At 42.9% G+C, this 24077-nt stretch overlaps 1 protein-coding gene and 1 long non-coding RNA gene across 9 annotated transcripts in view; one reads left to right on the top strand and one right to left on the bottom strand.

Annotated features, from left to right (window-relative positions):
* ARHGAP12 (Rho GTPase activating protein 12) overlaps window positions 1-16942 on the bottom strand; it is a 109884-nt gene extending 92942 nt beyond the window's left edge. For 4 of the 8 annotated variants that reach the window (XM_033403496.2, XM_004278635.4, XM_004278634.4 and 1 more), the window contains exons 1-2: window positions 16752-16938; window positions 135-173 (exon numbers count right to left, since the gene is read on the bottom strand). The gene's annotated coding sequence lies outside the window, so the exon portion shown is untranslated. Of the gene's footprint in view, window positions 1-134; window positions 174-16751 lie in introns of all 8 variants that reach the window. The other 4 variants (XM_004278632.4, XM_033403492.2, XM_033403490.2 and 1 more) reach the window with 2 other exon arrangements.
* Window positions 1-24077, top strand: part of LOC125963619 (uncharacterized) — a 687634-nt gene that overhangs the window by 612065 nt on the left and 51492 nt on the right. The gene's annotated exons all lie outside the window — the stretch shown is intronic.

Below are 24077 nucleotides of genomic sequence, written 5' to 3' on the forward strand. Positions count from 1 at the left end.
GACAAAGCCCAGGTGATAACTAGTTAGGCATACAATTTCAGCAACTAAAATTTACTTTCTAGACAAACTACTTGAATAATAAATTTAATATAGTAATGTTGTTTCAAAAAAAATAATAAAAATAAAAAACTTACCTTAGAAGGAGAACTAAACAGCCAGTCTTACATCTAAACCTATAGAAAAAAAAATAATAAAGTTCATTAACTTTAACCGAGATTGCTTAAAGAAGGCTAAGAATGCAATGTTGCTCGCGGTTTTAGAAGCATAACTTTTTTACAACAGCTATAAGGCACACAGTACAATTTTACATATCACGACTGCATCCAGCACCGCCCTCCAAACAAAGCACACTTTACCACTGCCCCTCCTACTTCATTTCCACTTCGTTTCAACTTCATTTTCGCCCTTAGTTCTTATCCTGACAGAAATATCTTTTCAAACTTCTAATAACATGAGTAACAACTTTTGTAAAATCGTTAGTAAAAAACAAACCCAGAATGTGAGACATTCTATGAGAAACACACCTGAACTCTTCAAACACTCAATTTCATGAAAAATGAAAGAGAGAGATTCTTCTAGATTAAAGGCGACTACTGACACACAACAACTGAATCCACTCAGTGTCCTAACAGGTACCTAAAACTTAACCATATCCAAAACCTACCCCCCCCACCCCGACCCTGCCCCATCTGCCTGGTCTTTCCCCACACAGTAAATAGAAATTCTAAGCTTCAAAGCAATCAGCCTTTATTTTCACGCATTACCAGGGCATTAGTCACTATGAACCTTAATCCTTTTACCTACATAAAAGGTTTTCACTACAACTTTTCAAAACTCCACATTGAAATACTTATCCTCAGGTGATGTTTTTTTTCTTTTACTTTCCAGGAAGTAATGAAATAACTTATGAAACATCTCTGAAGATACTGAAACAAGTCAGGGAATACACAGAAGGCTACAGGAGCTCAGGTGTACCAGAACTGCTCAGACACTGATCCGCGGGCATGGAGCAAAGGGAAGTATGAAGAGTAAGGAGTAAACTGCATGGTTTCCTGGTAGCACGGGAGGGGCCGTGGGGTGGAGTGCAGCACAGGTTAGCGGCGTCCACGCCCGGGCCTCTCACTGCCAGGCTTTACGACCACACCTTCCCCACCGACCGCAGAGGTATAGAGGAAGAGGAACCAGGGAAAACGGAAAGTCAGTTTCACCTCGCTCAACATGGGACACCCAAACTAAAGTTCTCAGTACTGTAAAGGAAATGAGAAGTGGGAGGACAAGAAAGACGGAGAAGCAGTCAAAAGACATCCAGATAGAACAGGTAGTTGATACAAGGCAGATGACATGAGCAAGAGTGAGCACAGGGGTAACAGGACCTGAGAACAGGTTTCTAGTTAATACGGGGATGGGGGTGGGAAACGAACTGGGAAGCCCGAGACAACTGAAATAATAAACTTCTAGAAAGTCATGTAGCAGGAATTATGTATCACAATCCAAGGTCTAGGAAAAGTTAGATAAAATAAATATGAAGAGAAAAGCCCTATTATAAACTACAGATTCAAATAAAATTAAAATAATTGTGGGGTAGCTCTAAAAACTTGGATCTAAGGGAAATTTATCTGCATATATGTGAATAACATCTGCTGCCTATTTTTATTTAAAAACATAAGCTGCATTAAAACAAATGTTTGTGGTTTTAATTTTGGTTTGTTTCTTCGTCTATTCCCCAAACTGTGGATTTTTTTTTTAAGTTTTTTATTGAAGTATACTTGTTTTACAATATCATGTAAGTTTCAGGTATACAGCACAGCACTTCAGTTATATATACATTCTTTTTCAGATTCTTTTCCCTTATAGGTTATTACATAATACTGAGTATAGTTCCCTGTACTATACAATAGGTCCTTGTTGATTATCTTTTTTTTAATTAAGAGTGATCATCTCTTTTATTTTTAACTTTTATTTTATTTTGTTTATTTATTTTTTGGCTGTGTGGGGTCTTCCATTGCTGTGCACAGGCTTTCTCTAGTTGCGGTGAGTGGGTGCTACTCTTTGTTGCAGTGTGCAGGCTTCTCACTGTGGTGGCTTCTCTTGCTGCGGAGCACGGGCTCTAGGCCCACGGGCTCAGTAGTTGTGGCACGCGGGCTCAGCAATTGTGGCTCGTGGGCTCAGTAGTTGTGGCACACAAGCTTAGTTGCTCCACGGCATGTGGGATCTTTCCAGACCAGGGCTTGAACCCGTGTCCCCTGCATTGGCAGGCGGATTCCTAACCAGTGCGCCACCAAAGAAGTCCCTTGATTTTCTATTTTATACAGACTAGCCAGTGTATGTTAATCCCAAACTTCTAATTTATCCCTCCCCACACTGTGTATTCTTCTCTTTAGATTAGGTTGAGCACTGTTTATCCTGCTATCTTAACCTCTCAAGTATTTCGATTAGAATCTTGTTCAACTACGACGCCCTCTGAACACAACACTCCTCCAATTGAAACATATTCTACACTTATCACCACACTCCTCCACCCTTTTTCATCACACACACACCTACTAAGCACCCAACCATGAGGATAGAGTTTTTGCACATCTATTCGGTAACAACCACTGCTTTTCTTTGAGGCGTGAAAAGCCTCTTACCAGTGGTCCTCTTCCTCAAGCTTCAACAAGAACAGACACACCCAGAGACACACAACTTTTTACAACTTTTATTTCTTCCCCACCCCCACCAAAGTCAGATTCATTTCTACCAGGCTATTTTAAAATCTAATGGTCTCCTCCTTTCTGTCTACCAATTTTTCTCATTTTCTTTCCTAGCACAAATTACACAGCCAGCAAATGTATCTTCCTCCCCCAAGACATCTGCTTTAATCAACTACATCTCACAGCGTGAGATCCTTACCAGGTACATCAAAAAGTAAACAAGTAAACAAAGTCTTAAGAGAACTGGGGTAATTGTATCCATAATTAATGACCTTACAATTTAAGTCTGATACATACATGTACAACATACTTAGCAATTCTAACACCATGAACAACAAAATGCTAATACAGCCTCACACACATATTAACCCACTTAAAAATACCACAATTTAAGCACCGATTCTTGACACTAAGTCTTCCAGTAGCTTTAAAAGTACTTGTTTAAAATTAACACTCCCTAAACAGCCTTCTACTAAAGAAATCAATTAAACTTAATGAGCACAACAAAAAAGTTAAAAACAACTCCAGCATAAGTTCCACAATAAGAAATTATTCCACCAAATAATTTTGTAGATTGTACACTTAACAAGAAATCACAGGCCATGATAGGGCACCTAAGGTTTTTTTCTTAACGCATGATCCCTGTTTTCTAAGAATAAAAACATATAGAATATAAGATATATATTTAGGCCTAAAGAACAGAAGCAAAATATACTCACTGCTATTATAAACTATTCTGGTCATAAAGAAATAGCAAAAATAGGAACACCAGAAAGGAGACAGGAAATAATCAGGTAACTGGAAAGCAGTAGAAAACTCAGCCAAGCACAAACTGGTAAAGGAAATTCACACCCAGATTGAAATATGAAACAAAAATGAGGAAACAACAAAAGAAGTACTTGGGAGAGCAAGCAGATTTTAATAAAAATGATATTTGCGGGCTTCCCTGGTGGCGCAGTGGTTAAGAATCTGCCTGCTAATGCAGGGGACACAGGTTTGATCCCTGGTCCAGGAAGATGCCACATGCCACAGAGCAACTAAGCCCGTGAGCCACGACTACTGAGCCTGTGCTCTAGAGTCCGTGAGCCACAACTACTGAGCCCACGTGCCACAACTACTGAACCCACGTGCCACAACTACTGAACCCACATGCCACAACTACTGACCTGCACTCTAGAGCCCATGCTTTGCAACAAGAGAAGCCACTGCAATGAGAAGCCCGCGCACCGCAACAAAGAGTAGCCCCCGCTTGCCCCAACTAGAGAAAGCCCACGTGTGGCAACGAAGACCCAACATAGCCAAAAATTAATTAATTAATTAATTAATTTTTTAAAAAAAGAAAGAAATGAGGTGGACGTAAGAAATTTTTCTTGGATTGTTACAAGAGTGAAGAAAATATTCCAATTTAAAAAGGAAGAAATATAACCTTGGGTTTGACAATTAGTCTTTAGATATACCACTAGATGCATAATCCATGAAAGAAAAAATTAAATAGGACTTTATTAAAATTAAAAACTTCTGCTCTGTGAAAGATAATGCTGGGAGAATGAAAACACAAACCACAGACAAGAAGAAAATATTTGTAAAATACACATCTGATGAAAGACTTTTATCCAAAATATACAAAGAACTCTTAAAACGCAAAAGAACCAAATTCTTTTTTTTTTTTTTTTTTTTTTGGTTTTTTGCAGTATGCGGGCCTCTCACTGTTGTGGCCTCTCCCACTCCGCCTGTGGCGGAGTACAGGCTACGGATGCGCAGGCTCAGCGGCCATGGCTCACGGGCCCAGCCGCTCCGCGGCATGTGGGATCTTCCCGGACCAGGGCACGAACCCGTGTCCCCTGCATCGGCAGGCGGACTCTCAACCACTGCGCCACCAGGGAAGCCCCAGAACCAAATTCTTTAATCGAAAATGATCTGAAAAGAGACATCATGAAAGAATATATGCAGGTGACAAATGAGCACATGAAAAAATGCTCAACATTGTCATTATGGAATTGCAAATTAAAACGAGATACCACTGTACAACTATTAGAACGTCTAAAATCCAAAAAAACTGACACCACCAAATGCTGATGAGGGTATACAGCAACAGGAACTTTCATTCACTGCTGATGGGGATGCAAAATGGTTCAGCCACTTTGGAAGACAGTTTAACAGTTTCTATTGATACAAAGCTAAATGTCTTAACCATACAATCTAGCAATCACACCCCTAGGTATTTACCCAAATGAGTTGAAATCTTATTTCCACAAAAAGTCCTGCATGCAAATGTTCAGAGAAGCTTTATAACTGCACAAAACTGGAAGCAACCAAGATGTCCTTCAGTAGGAGAAAGGATAAACTGCGAGACAGCCAGACTTACAATACTATTCAGTGATAAAAAGAAAAGAGCTATCGAGCTACGAAAAGACAGAAATGAATCTTAGATATATTTTGCTAAGTGAAAGAAAAAAACATAGCCTGAAAAAGCCACATACGGAATGATTATATGACATTTTGGCAAAGTCACAACCATAGAGACAGTGATTGCTGGGGTTAGGACGAAGTGGGGGGGGGGGATTCCATAGATGAAGCACAGGGGATTCTTTTAGGTCAATGAACTATTCTGTATGATACTGTAGTGGTGGACACATGACATTATGCCCTTGTCAAAACCCATTAATCTTTACAACACAAGCATGAAGTTCAATGTTTGCAAATTCTAAACAATCATTTAGGAGGTCGGGGGAATCCCAGGATGGAAAGCAGATGTGACAAGATAGTCTAACGGTATTACACATACATGGAACGACCTCACTGAATGGAGAGGGGATGGAGGGAGAGGCTAACCTCACTCATTCTGGAAATAAGTGAGGTTTATAAGAACACAGATAAAGGAACTGCACATTAAGTACCGTGTTCTAACACATAAAAAACATTCCCCATGGGGTATGAATTAAAAATTCTGATACTGCTATACATGTACACACACTGGACTTGAATAATTAAGTACACAGAATGCAGATGTGGGCACCAAGTTTCCCAATGTTGGAATACGAATTTATAGACATGCAAGGGAGAAGGCTAGAATGGTCCTGGGGTAACACATTAGACTTGGAGACAGAAATATGAACTCACTTTGAGCTTACCACAGACACAGATGATTACATAAAGAAGTATTACAGGTATATGTCTATACACTGCTTAGTACACCATACAAAGATCCTTGCTGTCAGTAAAAATGACACCTTGGCAGCAACAAGCACACCTAGCACCCAGATTTGGTTTCTAATACCATTCTTCAAATAAAGGAACTGAGGCTCTTTGGAGAAATGACTGATTCAAGGGCTGGGGCAGGAAATATACAAGGTGAGCCTGGAGCCTGTAGTGACACATTCTCCCCACCTGGTTTTTACGTACTTGATTTAAATGCTTCCTATCATTAGACAACTGTCTTCTTAAACAGTAACTCAAATTAAAAGTGGTATCATGCATATTTGATATTCCTATTAACATATCTTACATTATGCTGTCCCACCTTTAAATAAGTTAAACAAAATTACATTTCTTTTGTTCTTTACTTTTACACACTGCTTTTCTCATCAAAATACAAATTACAAGTATTTAAGAGGTATTAGGAGTTCTCCATTATCACTGGTTGTTACAGCTTCAAAATCATTCTAAAATGATCTCTTCTTATACATGGAAATGTAACTAATGACCCAACTGACATAGGGTAGAAAGTGAGGAGAGTACTGTATCCAAAAAATTTCAGAAATTCAGTACTTTAGGAAAACAGCCCTGATCAAGCCCTTCAGACCAAAAACTATTAAACTGGCTTTTAAACCCCTCGGATTCACTTGCACACACTAAGCCTTTTTTTTTTTTACATCTTTATTGGAGTATAATTGCTTTACAATGGTGTGTTAGTTTCTGCTTCATAACAAAGTGAATCAGTTATACATATACATATGTTCCCATATCTCTTCCCTCTTGCGGTCTCCCTCCCTCCCACCCTCCTTATCCCACCCCTCCAGGCGGTCATAACGCACGGAGCTGATCTCCCTGTGCTATGTGATGATGCAGGATACCAAGAAGATAGCCTAAAGGTAAAAAACACATAATCAGTAAAAAGTCTAAGGAACAAAAAGAACTTTTTCTTGAACCAATAGGTTAAACCTCCCTTTCCTTCATATGCTGTGTCATCAAAAGCCACCTATACCAACAATAGCTCCACATCAACCTCTAAAACCAGCCTTCTACGATCTTCACTTAGCCTCTACATTCTTCAGCTCTTTACTTCCTGCTACATGCACTCTAGTCAATGGATGGATTCTTCCTCCTATATCCTCATCACCTGAGTCCCATATTTTAATTTCTCACTAAGAACTTCCTAAAATAATCAGCTAAGGGAGTTCCCTGGTGATCTAGTGGTTAGGATTGCCAGCTTTCACTGCCGTGGCCCGGGTTCAGTCCCTGGTCAGGGAACTGAGATCCCGCAAGCCGTGTGGCCTGGCCAAAAAAATAAATAACTAAAATAAAATAATCAGTTAAAAAAAAAACCCAGAAGAAAGAAATTAAGATTTTTACAGTTCACACAATTTTCCTCTTGCCTCTGTGGCATCTCGCCCACCCTACCTGTTGTAACAACCCCATGCCCAGGGTCTCAGTCCACATCATTATACAAGTTGTTATGTATTAAGGAGAAAATCATAATCTTGGTCTTTAAGCAGTTTAATAGGATTTCCAATCCTCTAACAATTCACTTTAGAAGAAAAACTCCATTCACTTCACAACTCCACTGGCTACCCAAGCATTAACCACCAGCCCAACCCATTCAGATATTCCTCTGAAACTATACATGCTACTGTCTTAATCTCGGAGATGACTATTTACATTCAACCACTTTCAAATGTTTACCTAATCCCATGCTTTAAAAAAAGATACAGTCCACAAAACAAAGACAAATACAGCTACAAGTCCAGTGATCATTATGGTCTGGTCACTGCAAAGTTCTAGTCAGACATCAGCAACTTACTTAAAAAAAGAAATACGTACTCATTATAATGCTTAAATTATGCCAATCTACTTCAAATTAAATTGTGATAAGGACAGTCAGGTAGGCAAAGGACTTGAATAGACGTTTTTCCAAGGAAGATACACAAATGGCCAATAAGCAAATCAAATGCAAATCAAAACCACAATGATAGGGCCTTCCTTGGTGGCGCAATGGTTAAGAATCCGCCTGCCAGGGACTTCCCTGGTGGCCCAGGGGTTAAGAATCCACCTGCCAATGCAGGGGACACGGGTTCGAGCCCTAGTCCGGGGAAGATCCCACATGCTGCGGAGCAACTAAGCCCGTGTGCCACAACCACTGAGCCTGCGCTCTAGAGCCCACGAGCCACAACTACTGAGCCCGCGTGCTGCAACTACTGAGCCCGCGCGCCCAGAGCCTGTGCTCCACAACAAGAGAAGCCACTGCAATGAGAAGCCCATGCACCACAAAGAAGACCCAACACAGCCAAAAATAAATAAATAAATAAAGTATCCACCTGCCAATGCAGGGGACACAGGCTCGAGCCCTGGTCCAGGAAGATCCCACATGCCTCGGAGCAACTAAGTCCATGCACCACAACTACTGAGCCTGTGCTCTAGAGCCCGCGAGCCACAACTACTGAGCCCATGTGCCACTACTGAAGCCTGCACACCTAGAGCCCGTGCTCCACAACAAGAGAAGCCACTGCAATGAGAAGCCCGCGCACCGCAACGAAGAGTAGCCGCCGCTCGCCGCAACTAGAGAAAGCCCACACACAGCAACGAAGACCCAAAGCAGCCAAAAATAAAATAAACGTATAAAAACAAAACAAAAAAACACAGTGATACACCACTCCATACCCATTAGGGTGTCTACTGTAAAAATAACAACAGAAATAACAAGTGTTGGTGAGAATGTGGAGAAACTGGAATTCTTATGCATTGCTGGTAGAAATGTAAAATGGAGAATGCAGTTTAAATCACCTTATACCTGTCTATTCCAAAACCATAAAAATCACTAAAATCCTCACATAGCTTTTACAGATTCTCTTTCAAAGTAAATACTATAAGGCAAATAAACATTCAACCTTTTAGAAAACTGAAAAGTAGCACTTCTGTAGCACACAGACAATGATGAACTACTACTGCTACCAATCCCCTAGAGGTTTCTGTCCTCTACTGGGGAAAAAAAACCCCCACAAAATTCCATGATTATTCATCTTTATTCCATTTAAATTATTTTACAAACCATTAAATATCCTATAATGCAAACTAAAACCAAAACAAGGTATCACTATCCACCAACTATAATAAAGTTATTTTTAAAAAACAAAGACAATATCAAGTGCTGACCAGGATACCAACAACTGGACACACATTCAGTGCTAGTGGGAACGCTGAATGGTACAGGCAGGCAGTTCAGTTTCTTATAAACATACATTTTCTCTCTTTCTCTCTCTTTTTTTTTTTTCTTTATTTCTGGCCACGCTGTGTGGCATGTGGGATCTTCAATTCCCGGACCAGGGATCGAACCCGTGCCCCCTGCATTGGGAGCATGGAGTCTTAACCACTGGACCACCAGGGAAGTCCCTAAGCATACATTTTTTGTTGATTATATTCTGGACCATGAAACAAATCTCAATAAATCTAAAAAGACTGAAATAATATGAAGAATGTTCTCTGACAATTGAATTACATTATAAATTAATAAAAAGATATATTAAAACCCACAAATTTGCTGTTAGAATTTAAACAACATACTTCTAAATACCTCAGAGGTCAAAGAAGAAATCAAACAGGAATTTGAACCGGATGAAAACGAAAAGGTGACAGCTCAAAATTTGTGGGATGCAGCTATAGTAGTGCTTAGAGAAAATTTATATACTAAATGCCCATAATTAGAAAAGAAAAAGGTCTCAAATCGGTGATGTAAACTTGCACTCTAAGAAACTAGATAAAGAGCAAATTAAACCCAAAGCAAGCAGAAGAAAGGACATGATAAAGGTCAGAGCAGAAAGCTGTAAAAGACAGAAAAATGTTAGAGGGAATCAATGAAACCAGAAGGCAGTTCTTCAAGAGGATCAGTAACCCTGACAATCCTCTCGCCAAACTGATCAGGAACTAAAGAGAAGAAACACAAATTACCAGTATCGGGAATGAGACAGGAGATATAACCACATATCCTAAAGACACTGAAAGGAAGATAAGAGAATATCATGAACAGCTTTATGCTGATAACTTCAACAACTCAGTGAACCAGATAAACTCCTTTGGCAAATTACCAAAGCTTAAGAAGAAACAGATAACCTAAATAGTCCTATATTTATTAAATAAATTGAATCCGTCTTTAAAAATCTTCCCACAAAGAAAACTCCTGGCCAAGATGGCTCCACTGGTGAATTTTACAAAATGTAAGGAAGGTAATACCAATTCTACACAAACCTCTTAAAGAAAATTGAAACAGAGGAAAAACATCCCAACTCATTCTATGAAGTCAGCATTCTCCTCATACCAAAACCAGACAAAGACGTTATAAAAAAGAAAAACTACAGACCAATATCCCTCATGAAAATAGACACAAATGTCTCAGACACAAACTTATCTCCAACAAAGAACTCATATCTAGAATATATAATAACTGTACAAGCCATTAAGAAGACAAATGACCCAATTAAAAAAGGGCAAAAGATAGGAACAGACAAGCGTTCATATCCAAGGAGGATCTATAGGTGGTAAATAAGCCCATGAAAAGATGCTCAACATCTTTAGTCGTTAGGGAAATGCAAATTAAAAACACAAAGAAATAACATCACACGTCTACTAGAATGACTAAAATTAAAAGACTGACGATACCAGTATTTCTGCAACCAGAACTCTCAAATACTGCTGGTGGGGATGTAAAATGGTACAACCACTTTGGGAAAAGTTGGAGAGATTCTTAAAAGCTTGAAATATACATCTACCATATGACCCAGGGATTCTACTCCTAGGTAGTCACCAAAGAAAATGAAAACACATGCCCACACAAAGACCTGTATGTGAATGTTCACAGTGGCTTTATCTGTAATAGTCCCTAATTGGAAACAACCCAATGTCCACCAACAGGCGACCGGATAAACTAATTGTGTAATATCCACACAATAGGATACCACTCAGCAATAAAAGGAACAAACTACTGATACACACAACAAACTGGATGAATCTCAAAATAATTTTGCTGAGTGGAAGTAAGTCAGAAAGAGAAAAACAAATACCGTATGCTAACACATATATATGGAATTTAAAAAAAAGAAAAAAAAATGGTTATGAAGAACCTAGGGGCAGGACAGGAATAGAGACACAGATGTAGAAGATGGACTTGACATGGGGAGGGGGAAGGGTGAGCTGGGACGATGTGAGAGAGTGGCATGGACATATATACACTACCAAATGTAAAACAGATAGCTAGTGGGAGGCAGCAGCATAGCACAGGGAGATCAGCTCGGTGCTCTGTGACCACCTAGAGGGGTGCGATAGGGAGGGTGGGAGGGAGACGCAAGAGGGAGGAGATAGGGGGATATTTGTATAGCTGATTCACTTTGTTATAAGCTAACACACCATTGTAAAGCAATTATACTCCAATAAGGATGTTAAAAAAAAAAAATTTGCTGAGTGAAAAAAATCCAGACAAGAAAGAGTGCATACTGTATGATTCCATCTACATAAAATCCTAGAAAATGCAAAGTAATACATAGTGCCAGAAAGCAGATCAACAGTTACCAGGGAACAAGGGCAACAAATTACCTTTGGGCTCAAGGAAATGGGGAGCTGGGTGAAGGATATGCTTGTTATCCTGATAACGGTGATGATTGTAGAGGCACAGCTATTCATATGTCCAAACTCATCAAACTACACACTTAAAATATGTCCCGTTTATCTCACAGCAATTATACCTCAATAAAGCTGTTAAGACAAAACGCTTATAATGCAATGGCTTTATGCAGGGGACACGAGTTCGAGCCCTGGTCGGGGAAGATCCCACATGCCCCAGAGCAACTTTATATATATTTAGAATGGCTTTACATACATATAAAGGATATTTTGTAGGGTAAGGATACCAGCAACAGGAATTCTCATTCACTGCTGGTGGTAATGCAGAGTGGTACAGCTACTCTGGAAAGCATTGGGGCAGTTTCTTATAAAGTTAAACATACATTTAACATACGATCTCGCAATTCCTCTTCTAGGTATTTACCCAAGAAAAATGAAACCATAAATCCCTGAAAAGGCCTTACATGAACATCCATAACAGCTTTATTCATAACAGCCAGAAACTGGAAATGACCCAGAGGCCTATCAACTGGTGAATGCCTAAACTAACTGTGATACACTCGTCTGTAGAACAGGAAACAATACAAACTTCAGAAGATCCCTGTGAAAATGGGTAGAGAAAACATGAAAAAGTACTTAGTAAATTATAAAGCGTGATAAAAAGCATCACATGAATCACAGTTTACTCAAGGAAGCCAAATGCAGACAAAAGCAGGTATACACTGTATATGCACATATACATACTGTAGCCTTTCATGTCCGCCTTGTTTCACCTACAACAATGCTTCTGAGACTCATCCATGTCTTCGTATGTATCTGCAGTTCACCCCATTTTACCGTTGAGTGTTTTATTTTATCGTATGTATATTTTAACTCAAAACTGATTTTTTTTAAACAAACCAGTAATATACAGCAAAATACAGGTAATTTTCAACTAACTTTAAAGATATCACTCTAACTGGTAAATGTATTCTGAATTCTCCTGTGGTAAAGGAACAGAGAACTCAGGGTGGGAGGACTGAAATTTAAATCAGGATTTGCCATGTATTAGCTCTCAGGCCCTCAGCACCTCAACTATCTGTAATACAAAAGAAACACCACAAACCTCAAAAGATCCTTGTGAAAATGGAAAGACAAAAAAGTACTTTGTAAACTGCGAGGCATGATACAGAACACGCACATCAATCAGTGCTTATTCAAAGCAGCAAAACTTGTAGAGAAGGAAAACACTCACAAATGAACTGATTGCTCTTAAATTAGTCCCTCCTCAAACGTCCCTGTTTCTGCCTCTTGCTACCTAAGACAAGTCACCTAACCTCTCTGAGCCTCAGTATTTTTTCCATTTGTGAAAAGGAGCTAACTAATGGTACATATCACATATTGGGAGAGTTAAATGAGTAAATATGTGTAAAGGACTTGGCATAATCCCTTGCACATGCTAAGTGTTTTATAAGTTTTAGCTCTTATCACAAAAATACTATTATTGGGAATTCCCTGGAGGTCCGGTGGTTAGGACTCTGAGCTTCCACTGCAGGGGGCCTAGGTTCGATCCCTGATCAGGGAACTAGGATCCCCGAAGCCATGAGGCGTGCCCCCCCCCCAAAAAAAATACCATTATTACCCTATGAGACCTAACAGTAGCCTCCATCCTGCCCACCCAAGCTGCTATAGTGCAGGTCATAGTAGCGATCTAGATCACTGCTTCTCACTTTTAGTGAAAGACGGCATCACCTGGAGAGCTTCTTTTAAAAAAAAAACAAAAAAACATTCTTTTAGATGAGCTTTAGATTTACAGAATTACTGCAAAGATAGTAGAGTTCCCATATACACTGTCCACAGTTTCCCCTACTACAAACATCTTACATTAGTATGGTACATTCGTCATATTCAGTGAACAAATACTGATACCTAATAATGTCCATATTCCTTAGTCTTTCCCCAATGAACTTCTTCTGTTCTGGGATCCCATCCAAAACATCACATATACATTTCGTAGTCATATGCTGCAAGTTACTGAGACTCCAGATATTCTAAGGAGAGTAGGTTTGTGGGGGCCCTAAAATGTCCATTTCTAACACGTTCCCAAGGGCTGCTGATAGGGCCAATGTGAACACACACTGAGAACAGTACTGATCTGGATTCTAGACTCCAGAACCATGCTGCTCAACACATCAGGCAAACGTGGTTCCTGAGCATGTGAAGTACGGCTAATCTAAACTGAGACGTGTGGAAGTGTCAAATACATATGGGGTTTTGAAGATGCCATGTAGACAAAAATGATGATAAAATTTATTTCATGGTTTCTTTTTAACTTTACCTATCATGTGAGTACTAAAAACCTGAGAATTACACAGGTGACTGGCATTACATTTCTATTGGACAGGAGCAGTCTGAAGTCCCGGCAGCATCGGTATCATCGGGGGCTTGTTAGAAGTTCAGGTGATTCCCATGCACAAAGAAATCTGAGAAGGAACAGATTATCAACAGGGGAAGGGTGCTCACAGACATCAGTGTCTGGCAGTTCAGTTCAAATGAAAAGCTGCTCAACTGCAAAATGAAACTGCAAAATACTAAGTCAATATAATAAGAAAATGGCTGAATCACTGCAAAGCCATCCACAGATGAGGGTGTGGCACGATTAGAACAGTTAACAACTGAAGGAAAGAAAACACAAAGACAGTGGCCCAGTGGGTTCCTCAAAAGAGAATGATTTGAAAAGCATGATTTGAAGCACAATGATGCTATGTGGTACCATCCTGCCTTTTCACATCTGATTCATTCTACAAAGCAGTGCGTATTTGCAATTACGACTAAAATTGTTAAATATAAGATAAAATAAACGTTTAATTTCACTTTTCTCTCCCACTATTATAAAACTGTTCTGCCCATTTTAGGCAGGTTTACCTTTAGCTGCTTTTTTCTAGTACCAATTTTCTCAGATAAGCAAAAACCAGTACTACCACTTAGTAATTTTACACATCACCACATTCACTGTTTGAATTAATTTAAACTGTTTATTACCCTTTTGTGCTCAGAAATGTCAACTGCATTACTTAAAGAACTTACATTCGTAAAACCCATTTTCTGTCAACTTATTAAAAAAACCACTCAGCAGATACTTTCTAATTAATGAAAGAAAAGCCAAATGACTGACTACAAATAACACGCTGTTTTTCTGCAGTATTTACATATTTTCACTTGTGCCTCACAACTAGTGCAGTAATTTGAAAAATCTAAAGGTATGTAAAATATTGACTATATATGGACAACTATTCTATTGAGGGCATCATATTAAGAATCAATGAAGGACTTCCCTGGTGGTGCAGGGGTTAAGAATACGCCTGCCAATGCAGGGGACACGGGTTTGAGCCCTGGTCCGGGAAGATCCCACATGCCGCAGAACAACTAAGCCCGTGCGCCACAACTACTGAGCCTGCACTCCAGAGCCCGTGAGCCACAACTACTGAGCCCGCGTGCTGCAACTACTGAAACCCGCGCGCCAAGAGCCCGTGCTCCACAACAAGAGAAGCCACTGTAACGAGAAGCCCACGCACCGCAACAAAGAGTAGCCCCCGCTCGCCGCAACTAGAGAAAGCCCGCGCGCAGCAATGAAGACCCAACGTAGCCAAAAATAAATAATTTTTTAAAAAGAATCAATGAGTTAGCAATCTTCTCCAACGTCTGTCGTTGATCAAGTATAAATAGAAACCTATCAGCCAGTACTGCGGCATGCGCACGTAATCTGGTACATTAGTCTGTATTTAACTCATTTTTCCCCAGAGAGCCCCCCCAGAGCAGCAGAGCTACTACCTGCAACCACCTACATGCCCAGCTTCTCTGGCTCTTCGGGGTGCCCCACTCAGGGTCAAGTCTTCAGAGCCCGGCTCACTACTCTGGGCTCCCAAATCCCTGCTGTGAAACATTTGCAAGGCATTTTTAAAACAGAGATAAAAAGAAAGAGAAAATACTGGAGACAGCAGCCAGACTGTCTACTGGGACCAAAAGACAGACAAAGATGCCCCATCCTGTAACGCACCCTCCTGCGGATCAGGAAAGAACACTGGATATGGACCAACATACACCTCCAGGCCTCCGTTTCCCTGCGTTTAAGTGGGAAAGAGGCGTGGCTAGGAACTGGACACTTGTTTAAACCACCTTTCACTGTAACATTCAAGAGTCTTTGAAGGTCTCGCCTTCAGACGCGGGGGGCGGAATCTGAACCCGAGCGACTCCTCATTCAAAGCTCGTTCCTCTCTACGTCACCTCCCCTTAGGAGCATGTGCGTAACTGCTCAATAAAGTCTACCTCATCGCGTCATGATTAACCATAAGGCAGCACGAGTGTTAACTGGCTCTACCCACCACACACACTCTACTTGGAAAGACATCAGAACTTTCATAAAGCCACGCTCTGAACATTTTTGTTTTCGCCTTCGCAAGTGCATTGAAAACTGCGGCTGCAGTCAGAAAGAAACCACCACACGCCTCGAGAACGCCTCGAGAACGCCAGGAGGCCGTGCCCTTCTCAGGGCTGATGACCCTGTGGCCTTTTCGTCTCAAAGGGTCTTCGGTACCTTCAGCCGCAACACGTCAAAGACAATCATGCTTATAAGACCCCCGAGGACAGTGCACAGCATTCTTTAAACTCAAGGACCCGGAGGAGATTCCTCGCAGAAGGGCTGGAAAGGAGCAAGAGCCCATCGAGCAGGGGCGGGGCACCTCTGAGGGCTGCAAGGCCCCGCGTGCCCAGTGCTGAGGTCAACAGCCCTCGAGGGGAGGCCCTGGGGGAGGGAGGTTGCAGCCCCGGCAGCGCTGGCGAAGCGGGCACGGCGGCGGCGGGAGGCCAGGAAGGAGGGCGGCACCGCCGGCCTTTTACACACGCACAAGCACACACACACACACACACACCCCAACACCCTCTTTCCTGGGGGCGGGGCGGGGCGGCGGGCACTGCCCTCTCACAGGAAGTCAGGACACCCGGGGGGCAGAGGAGCCGCAACTTCCAGCCATTTAAACCCCGTCGCCCCAGTCGGCCGACCGACCGGCAGCGGCCCCCGGCCCCGCGCCGGCCCCGCGCCCCGACTCCGCCGGCCGCGCCCACGACCGCACCTCTTGCACCCCAGCGCCGCCGCGCGCCCGCACACGCCTCCCCCAGCCCCGCAGCCCCGGCCCCGGGCGCCTTTGTGCAGCGCCGCCCCGACCTGCCCGCCCGCGGCCCGCCCCACCCCCTCACCGAGGGCCCGGCGGCCCCGCGGGGGGCGGCTCCCTCCTGGCCCAGCTTGGTGGCGGCGGCGACGGCGGCGGCGGCGGCGGCGGGGCGCCCAGGCGAGCCCGAAGGGCGCTCACTCGGCGGCGGCCGCGGCCGGCGCGTCCCCGCAGGCTGCCCTCCCGGTGAGACAGAGTTCCAGGGCACCTCGGAGCGCGCCAGCGCGGGGGCGGGGCGGGCGTGGCCACGTGACGGGGGCGGGGCGCGGCCACGTGACGGCCCGGCGGGCGCGGGGGGAACCGGCGGCGCGGAGCCGGGAGGGGGAGGGGAGGCCGAGGGAGGGGCGCGGCCGGCGCGCGGAGCTGCCGGCAGAGGGGGGCGGTGGCGCCTTGTACATGCGTAGTGGGAGACGCTGAGGAAGCGCTCGTGGGGAAAACGTGGGACGGGCCCCCGGGAGACGGCCCGAGCGCTGCGTGGCGGAAGTGGGACCCAGGGAAGGAGGGCCTGCCCCGTTCCTCGGCACGCTGGGAGCGCTGCCGGCGTCGGTCAGCCGTTCCCGCGCCCGGAAATCCCGCGGGGAGGCTCAGGAAGAGTCCTCGCGCGACCTCAGCGGCACGGAACGCAAGTCTGGAGGCCCTGATCCCTGACCCGGTCCTTGCGAAGCTGTCCTTCGCCGGGACCACCCGGGCAGAGTGAGGGGTCAGCGCGCACACTCCGCGGGCGGGCGGCCGGCGCCAGGGCGGCCTGACCGCTCACCCCGCGCCCCGCCGTCCACTGGCCTGCAGTGTGCAGGCCCCGGGGGGCCACGGTGTCATTGCCCGAAGTCACCCCAGCTTGCAGCGCTTACAGGATGGCAGCACAGACTCCGGAAGTCAGAGGCGTGAAAAGGTTTCCCGTGGGGATCCGGGGGCGGGAGTTGTGCTGGCCTGAGAATCGAGAGAGACCTGGCTTCTGCCATTGTCACTTCACCCGTCTCGCTTCAGCTGTCAGAGGAGCATGTTGACAAGTCCGAAGGCTCCTTCTAAACTCTAAGATTCACCGGCTGAGAAAACTGATGTGTATTAGGACTGCAGAAACCATTCATTAGTAACCAGTTGTTGATCGTATCTATTATGGCCGGGATGAAATTTTAATAATACAAGAAAAAAGGCCAGGCTGTGATTCAAGAGACACTCTCTGGAACTGGTTCTTTTCTATTCTTCACCTCATGCTTGAAGATGCCGTTGGATCTGGATCTAATGGGGGTCTAAAGTTGAACGAATCTCCTTTTAGAAAGAAAAGATACATAAGCCTGAAACCATACTATCTCTGCCAATACACTCGATACCCCCTTTCCTTGGCATCAACGGTCTTTTCAGTCTCCCTCAGTTTCTAACGAGTAATCTTTTCCATGCCCTTGTTCAGCAGTCACAGTATTGCTGCTGTATGATTCTGACACTGTTTTCCATAAAATCCCTTGTGATCTCTTTGTAGAACCAAAACAGGAACAGACAGCAATAAGGAAACTGTGCCCTGATGGGAATGTGCTGATAACCTTATCTTCCCTACGCCCCAAGCCTGAGTTGGGCACCCTTGGTTCCAGCTAGAGATAGAACTAAACAGTTTGCTCATCCTTGCTGATCTGCCTGTAACCCCGCTTCCTATTTCACAACCTAATCTCAGATGCTACCACAATGCCCACAGCATGCTGATCACTACCGACAGCAGATGGAGTCAGATAAAAAGAGCTCTCGCCCAAGTGTGTTGTTTAAAAGGACCTGATGGAAAGCTATGAAATCATATACAGCATTGCCTCTAGTTAGTTTTTAAATCACACTGGTAGCGTATGTCTGGCGCCAGGGCTCAGGATCGCAACGGATCATTTTCAGGATATTGACATTTAACTCGCTTCTTAAGAAGTAGCCTAGAGTTCCAAGATGTAAGCTCCACAAAGGCAGAGATTTGAGTTTGATTTGTTTAGATACGTGTGTCCAAAAGCCTAAAAGCACTTGGCATGCGGTAGATGCACAATAAATTTCTGTTGAATGTATTTTTGAGTGAAAAAATACTCTGTAAATTGCCAAATTTACAAACTTGCCTTGCTTTCTTCCTTATTCTTTAATAGGTGACCCACTTTTCACTGTGCATTTCTGAATGAAATGAAAAAAAAGCATAAAATTATAGCTGGCATCACTGCTTTGGCTAAAATATAGAGAAACAGGAATTTGGCAGCATCTATCAAAATTACAAATGCACGCCTACTCTGAACCTCCAGCTTCACTTCTAGGGATCTAGCCCACAGATGTAGTTACACACATGAGAAATGATAAGGTATTTCTTATCCTTCACTGAGAGTAGCAAATGATAAATATATCCATCAACAAGACACTAGTTGAATTATGATATATCCATCCATTTGAACACTATGTAGCTGTTAACATGTTTTAATATTAAGCTCTCCAAGATTTTTTTGTTCAATGAAAAAAGCAGAAAAATGGAACAGAATAATGTATTGGCTTGTATATGCATTAAACTGAGACAAACTAACGAGGTATGAGAAATCTGTGGATGGAAGGCATAGGCAGGACTTTTCACTGTGTTCATATTTCAACTTTTTGATAATCAAACTGTGAGAAGGATTTATCTATTCAAACAAATTAAAATGTTTAATTTAAAAATTTTCCGGTATCTTTGTTATTAAAACATTCAGGCTTCATCTATTTTATCAAAGTTTACCTGGTGAGAATAAGAATACCAGGTAAATTATTACACATGCCAGGTAAACTTTTTTAAAAATTGAGTTATTTTCGTTAAGTTCAAATATCTGTTCTTTACTATAATAATTTAAGATCCAGTCACTACATTCAGTTTGAGGCTTAGTATACATTGTATCAAATATAGGTACATTTTCAAGAGTGCTTTGTTTTTCTTAAAGTGGGGCCTTAAGTTTTAACGACTTGGACCCTCTGTCTTAAACAATAAAATTAGAATTGTATGGACCATTTGTTCATCTCCTAATTAAGGTTGAGAAAAAACACCGAAGGCACGTGTTTCTGTGTGTATCTGTTCACTCACCCACTTTGTAATGTCACCTGCCTCCTGTTCCCACAGGTCACAGAGATGAAAAAAGAAAGTTAAAAAAAGAAAGTTTAACTCCATGGAAACTTAAAAAAAAATTCATTATTTAAGCCACTTTAAATGCATGAACAACCTTTAATATTTGCCACAGCTAGACAGTAGTGCAATGTTTCAATATGAAACATAGCTAAGGTAGAAATAATTTTTTTTTTTTTTTTTGGCTGCATCGGGTCTTCGCTGCTGTGCACGGGCTTTCTCTAGTTGCGGCGAGCGGGGGCTGCTCTTCGTTGTGGTGCACAGGCTTCTCATTGCAGCGGCTTCTCTTGTTGCGGAGCACGGGCTCTAGGCGCGCAGGATTCAGTAATTGTGGCACACAGGCTCAGTAGTTGTGGCTCGTGGGCTTCAGTAGTTGTGGCGCACGGGCTCAGTAGTTGTGGCGCACGGGCTCTAGAACGCAGGCTCAGTAGTTGTGGCACACGGGCTTAGTTGCTCCGCGGCATGTGGGATCTTCCCGGACCAGGGCTCGAACCCGTGTCCCCTGAATTAGCAGGCGGATTCTTAACCACTGCGCCACCAGGGAAATCCCAATATTTCTTGATTTAAAAATAAAACTACTTCCCTAACTTTGGGAACGAGGGAAGGATATCTGCTTTCACCACTTCCAGTCAACATTGTACTGGTGGTTCTAGCAAGTAACTGGTGATAAGTAAATTTGCAGATAATACTTTATGTAAATTTATGTAATTTGGTACAGTAGATAAAACATGCAAACAAATCACTTTACTAAAATCCATATGATTGGTATATCAGGGCAGCTGGGAGGATTGAATGAGGTAAAACACCTAGCCCTTTTGGTGCCATCTGACATTTGGTAGGTGGTCAGGAAAGGATAAAACAAGTTCTGTAGAGTTTTTTCAATTCTTAGTAAAAGAGTAATTTGTTATAAAGTCGTGAAAGACACACCTTTACAGATTTACGCAGGAGATGAAAGTATACCTCTTTCTTAATTTGGGTTCCTCCAGAAGCTGACCTTGAGGCAGAGATTAAAGTGCAAGATTATTTGGGAGGTGATGGAAGCACCAGTATTGGGAGTGAGGAAGTGAGATAGGGAAGAAGGCAATTAATCCAGGGTGCTGAATCCAGCCTGCAGGCAGTTGGAGGTAATCCCACTAGGGAAGTTCTGGGAGCTGGAAAGAATAACGTCTCTTTCATTTTCAAATAAAACTGAGCAGCCCTAAGCTCAAATACATACTTGATTTTGTGGGATTTTCAAAACATATGTGCACATGGAGCTGGCCATCATAACCGTATTTTCCTGAAGATCCAGGATGTGCCCTCCAGCCCCACAATAGCAGGAGCCTTGGCCACTTTTAGTTGAGCCTGTGACATTTACATTGCTTGCAGCCTTTCTACTTCCAATTCACCCTTATAATCTTGTATGATACTTGTTTGAGGACCTACTGTATAGCACAGGGAACTCTACTCAATACTCTGGAATAACCTATATGGGAAAAGAATCTGAAAAAGAATCGATATAGGTATATGTATAACTGAATCACTTTGCTGTACACTTGAAACTAACACAACATTCTTTTTTTTTTTAATTTATTTTTGGCTGTGTTGGGTCTTCGTTGCTGCGAGCGGGCTTTCTCTAGTTGCGGCGAGCGGGGGGCTACTCTTCGTTGCGGTGCGCGGGCTTCTCATTGCGGCGGCTTCTCTTGTTGCAGAGCACGGGCTCTAGGCACGCGGGTTTCAGTAGTTGCAGCACGTGGGCTCAGTAGTTGTGGCTCTCGGGCTCTAGAGCGCAGGCTCAGTAGTTGTGGCACACGGGCTTAGTTGCTCCGCGGCATGTGGGATCTTCCCGGACCAGGGCTCGAACCCGTGTCCCCTGCATTGGCAGGCGGATTCTTAACCACTGCGCCACCAGGGAAGCCCTAACACAACATTCTAAATCAACTTACTCCAATAAAAAATAAAAATTTAAAAAACAGAAATATCAAGAAAAAAAGAAAATGTGTTTGTGCAGTCAGAATTATATTAAAAATATTAGAATATTAAAATGCACATTGTCATCTTTATTGCTACATAAAGTATAACCGTTTTGCTTCCCAGCATCAATCCAAATGTGATGATATGACTACAAAACTATAAGTCAGATCAACTACAAATCAGATATCTTGGCAATATAGACTATCCAAATAGCTGAGAACCAAAAAATAAGAAAAAAAAAATGGTGAGTTGGCGCTGAGGTGGAACAGAGTTCATGCACAAAACTTTTACTTGATCCGAAATTCTGAGTTCAACAGGCTGGTTATTCTCCATCCCAACCACCATTCCCAGATGCATTCTCCACCCTTCTCTGTCCTGCTTTCTGTCCTGGAGGCTAATTCCTTGGAATTGCATCACAACCAGGCTCCCTTGCCCCCGTGGCTCTCGGCTGGAAGGCACTGACACAGGATAGAGGGTGGAAAGAGAGAAAGGTCAGGGTATTCATTCCTCTCTACTCCCTGCCTCGAAGGTTCTGGTGGAAAGGTAGCTGCTCACCTCCACAAATGCAGTTCCCTTAGGAAGCCTTTCTGTCATGGTTCCTGCTCTCTCCAGGCTCTGGAACACTGGTCTTTCCTCCTCCACCGAGCGACCCAGGCCCAGGAAGGGCTCCTGGCTGTACTGATGTCTGCAGGCCTCACCACCCGCTTATCAGTTCCCTTATCCCTGCCCCCATCACTGGGAATAGTTCCATTGTTGAATCTGCTTCCATTAAATTCATTTAGCTGGACCTTTTCCTGAGACTCTGGCTGATACATTTGGTTGTTTTCCTCACCAGCAACAGTTTAGAAATATAACAGGCCTGGGAGTTCCCTGGTGGCCTAGTGGTTAGGATTCTGGGCTTTCACTCCCGGGTTCGGTTCCTGGTCGGGGAACTGGGATCCCTCAAGCCGTGTGGGACAGCCAAAAAAAAAGAAGACAAAAACAAATATAACAGGCCTTTGGTAATATGTTGTGCCATTGAAATTAGGATTCCAAAGAATACTTAAGCGAAAATAATAATAACCAACATCCTGAGGGCGAGTGAAATGAAAGGAGAAAACACTATATAAAAAGCAGGGGAATAAAAAAAACAACTAGTGCTCAAGCCGTTTGGAAAACATTTAGTAAAGGCTTTTCGAGAACCCTCGAGGTCACTGATGTTTTATGATGTTTGTTTGGAGGACTCTGAGTGCTCCTGAGTAGTTGAAGCTTCACAGCAATCCTCCTAAAAGATATTATAAACCTCCCCAAAGGGAGGTTTTTTTAATAAAAATACAGGTTCGCTAGGAAGCTCTACAGCTGCTTCTCTGCTCTCAGGAATGGCTCTAATTATCGGAATGGAGGAAGGAGATGGACAGAACTTCTTCCTACAGAAAACACAGTCTCAGGACTTCCCTGGTGGTCCGGTGGTTAAGAATCCGCCTTCCGATGCAGGGGACACGGGTTCGAGCCCTGGTCGGGGAACTAAGATCCCACATGCTGCGGAGCAACTAAGCCTGCACACCACAACTAGAGAGAAGCCCACAGCCGCAACAAACACCCGATGCAGCCAAATAAATAAATAAATGTTAAAAACACAAGACAAAAAAAACCCCACAAAAGCACATCTCCACCATCAGGTCCTTACATGTAACAATTTACAGCATCAGCTCTGGCACAGGTAAAACCCATTACCACAAGATGCTCGCTAATGCTCTAGGTATTCAGATTTGTTCTCTCAAATTTCAGTTTCTATAACTTTAAGAAAATTGATTACACTTTTCATTTTTATTTCTACTCAGATACTACTCATTTTCATTTCCAAAAATACAACAAGCACCATCATATGTCAATCACCATTCGCTAGAAGGAATACATTTTAAGTAAAGAGATGAGTTGTATCCGAATACAGCTAGTTAAGAAAAAGGACATTACCAATTCTTTAGATCAACTCGGCCTAGTTATTGAAGCACTTGCAATGATTGAATTATTGAGGTTTTGAAAGGGGAAAAAAATTCAACTTCCAGGGAACGCTGCACTACATCTGTTGATATTATCATGACAGCATTTAGGTAGCTGTCATGGTAACCAGAATTTAATCTTCCATTAGTGTCTAGGAACACCCAGGCGCCCCAGGGAGCAAGGAGGATGATTCAGCGGGTGGCACACTCCTGTCCTTGTGAGTCAGGAAAATACCAAAGCCCTCACTCAGCGTTGTACAGGCGCCCTTATATGAGACATAAAATGCAGCCACTGTGTTATCTGTGACACTTTACACAAGAGCAGGGT

This window comes from Orcinus orca, chromosome 2 (assembly GCF_937001465.1).
Source record: "Orcinus orca chromosome 2, mOrcOrc1.1, whole genome shotgun sequence".
NCBI lineage: Eukaryota > Metazoa > Chordata > Mammalia > Artiodactyla > Delphinidae > Orcinus > Orcinus orca.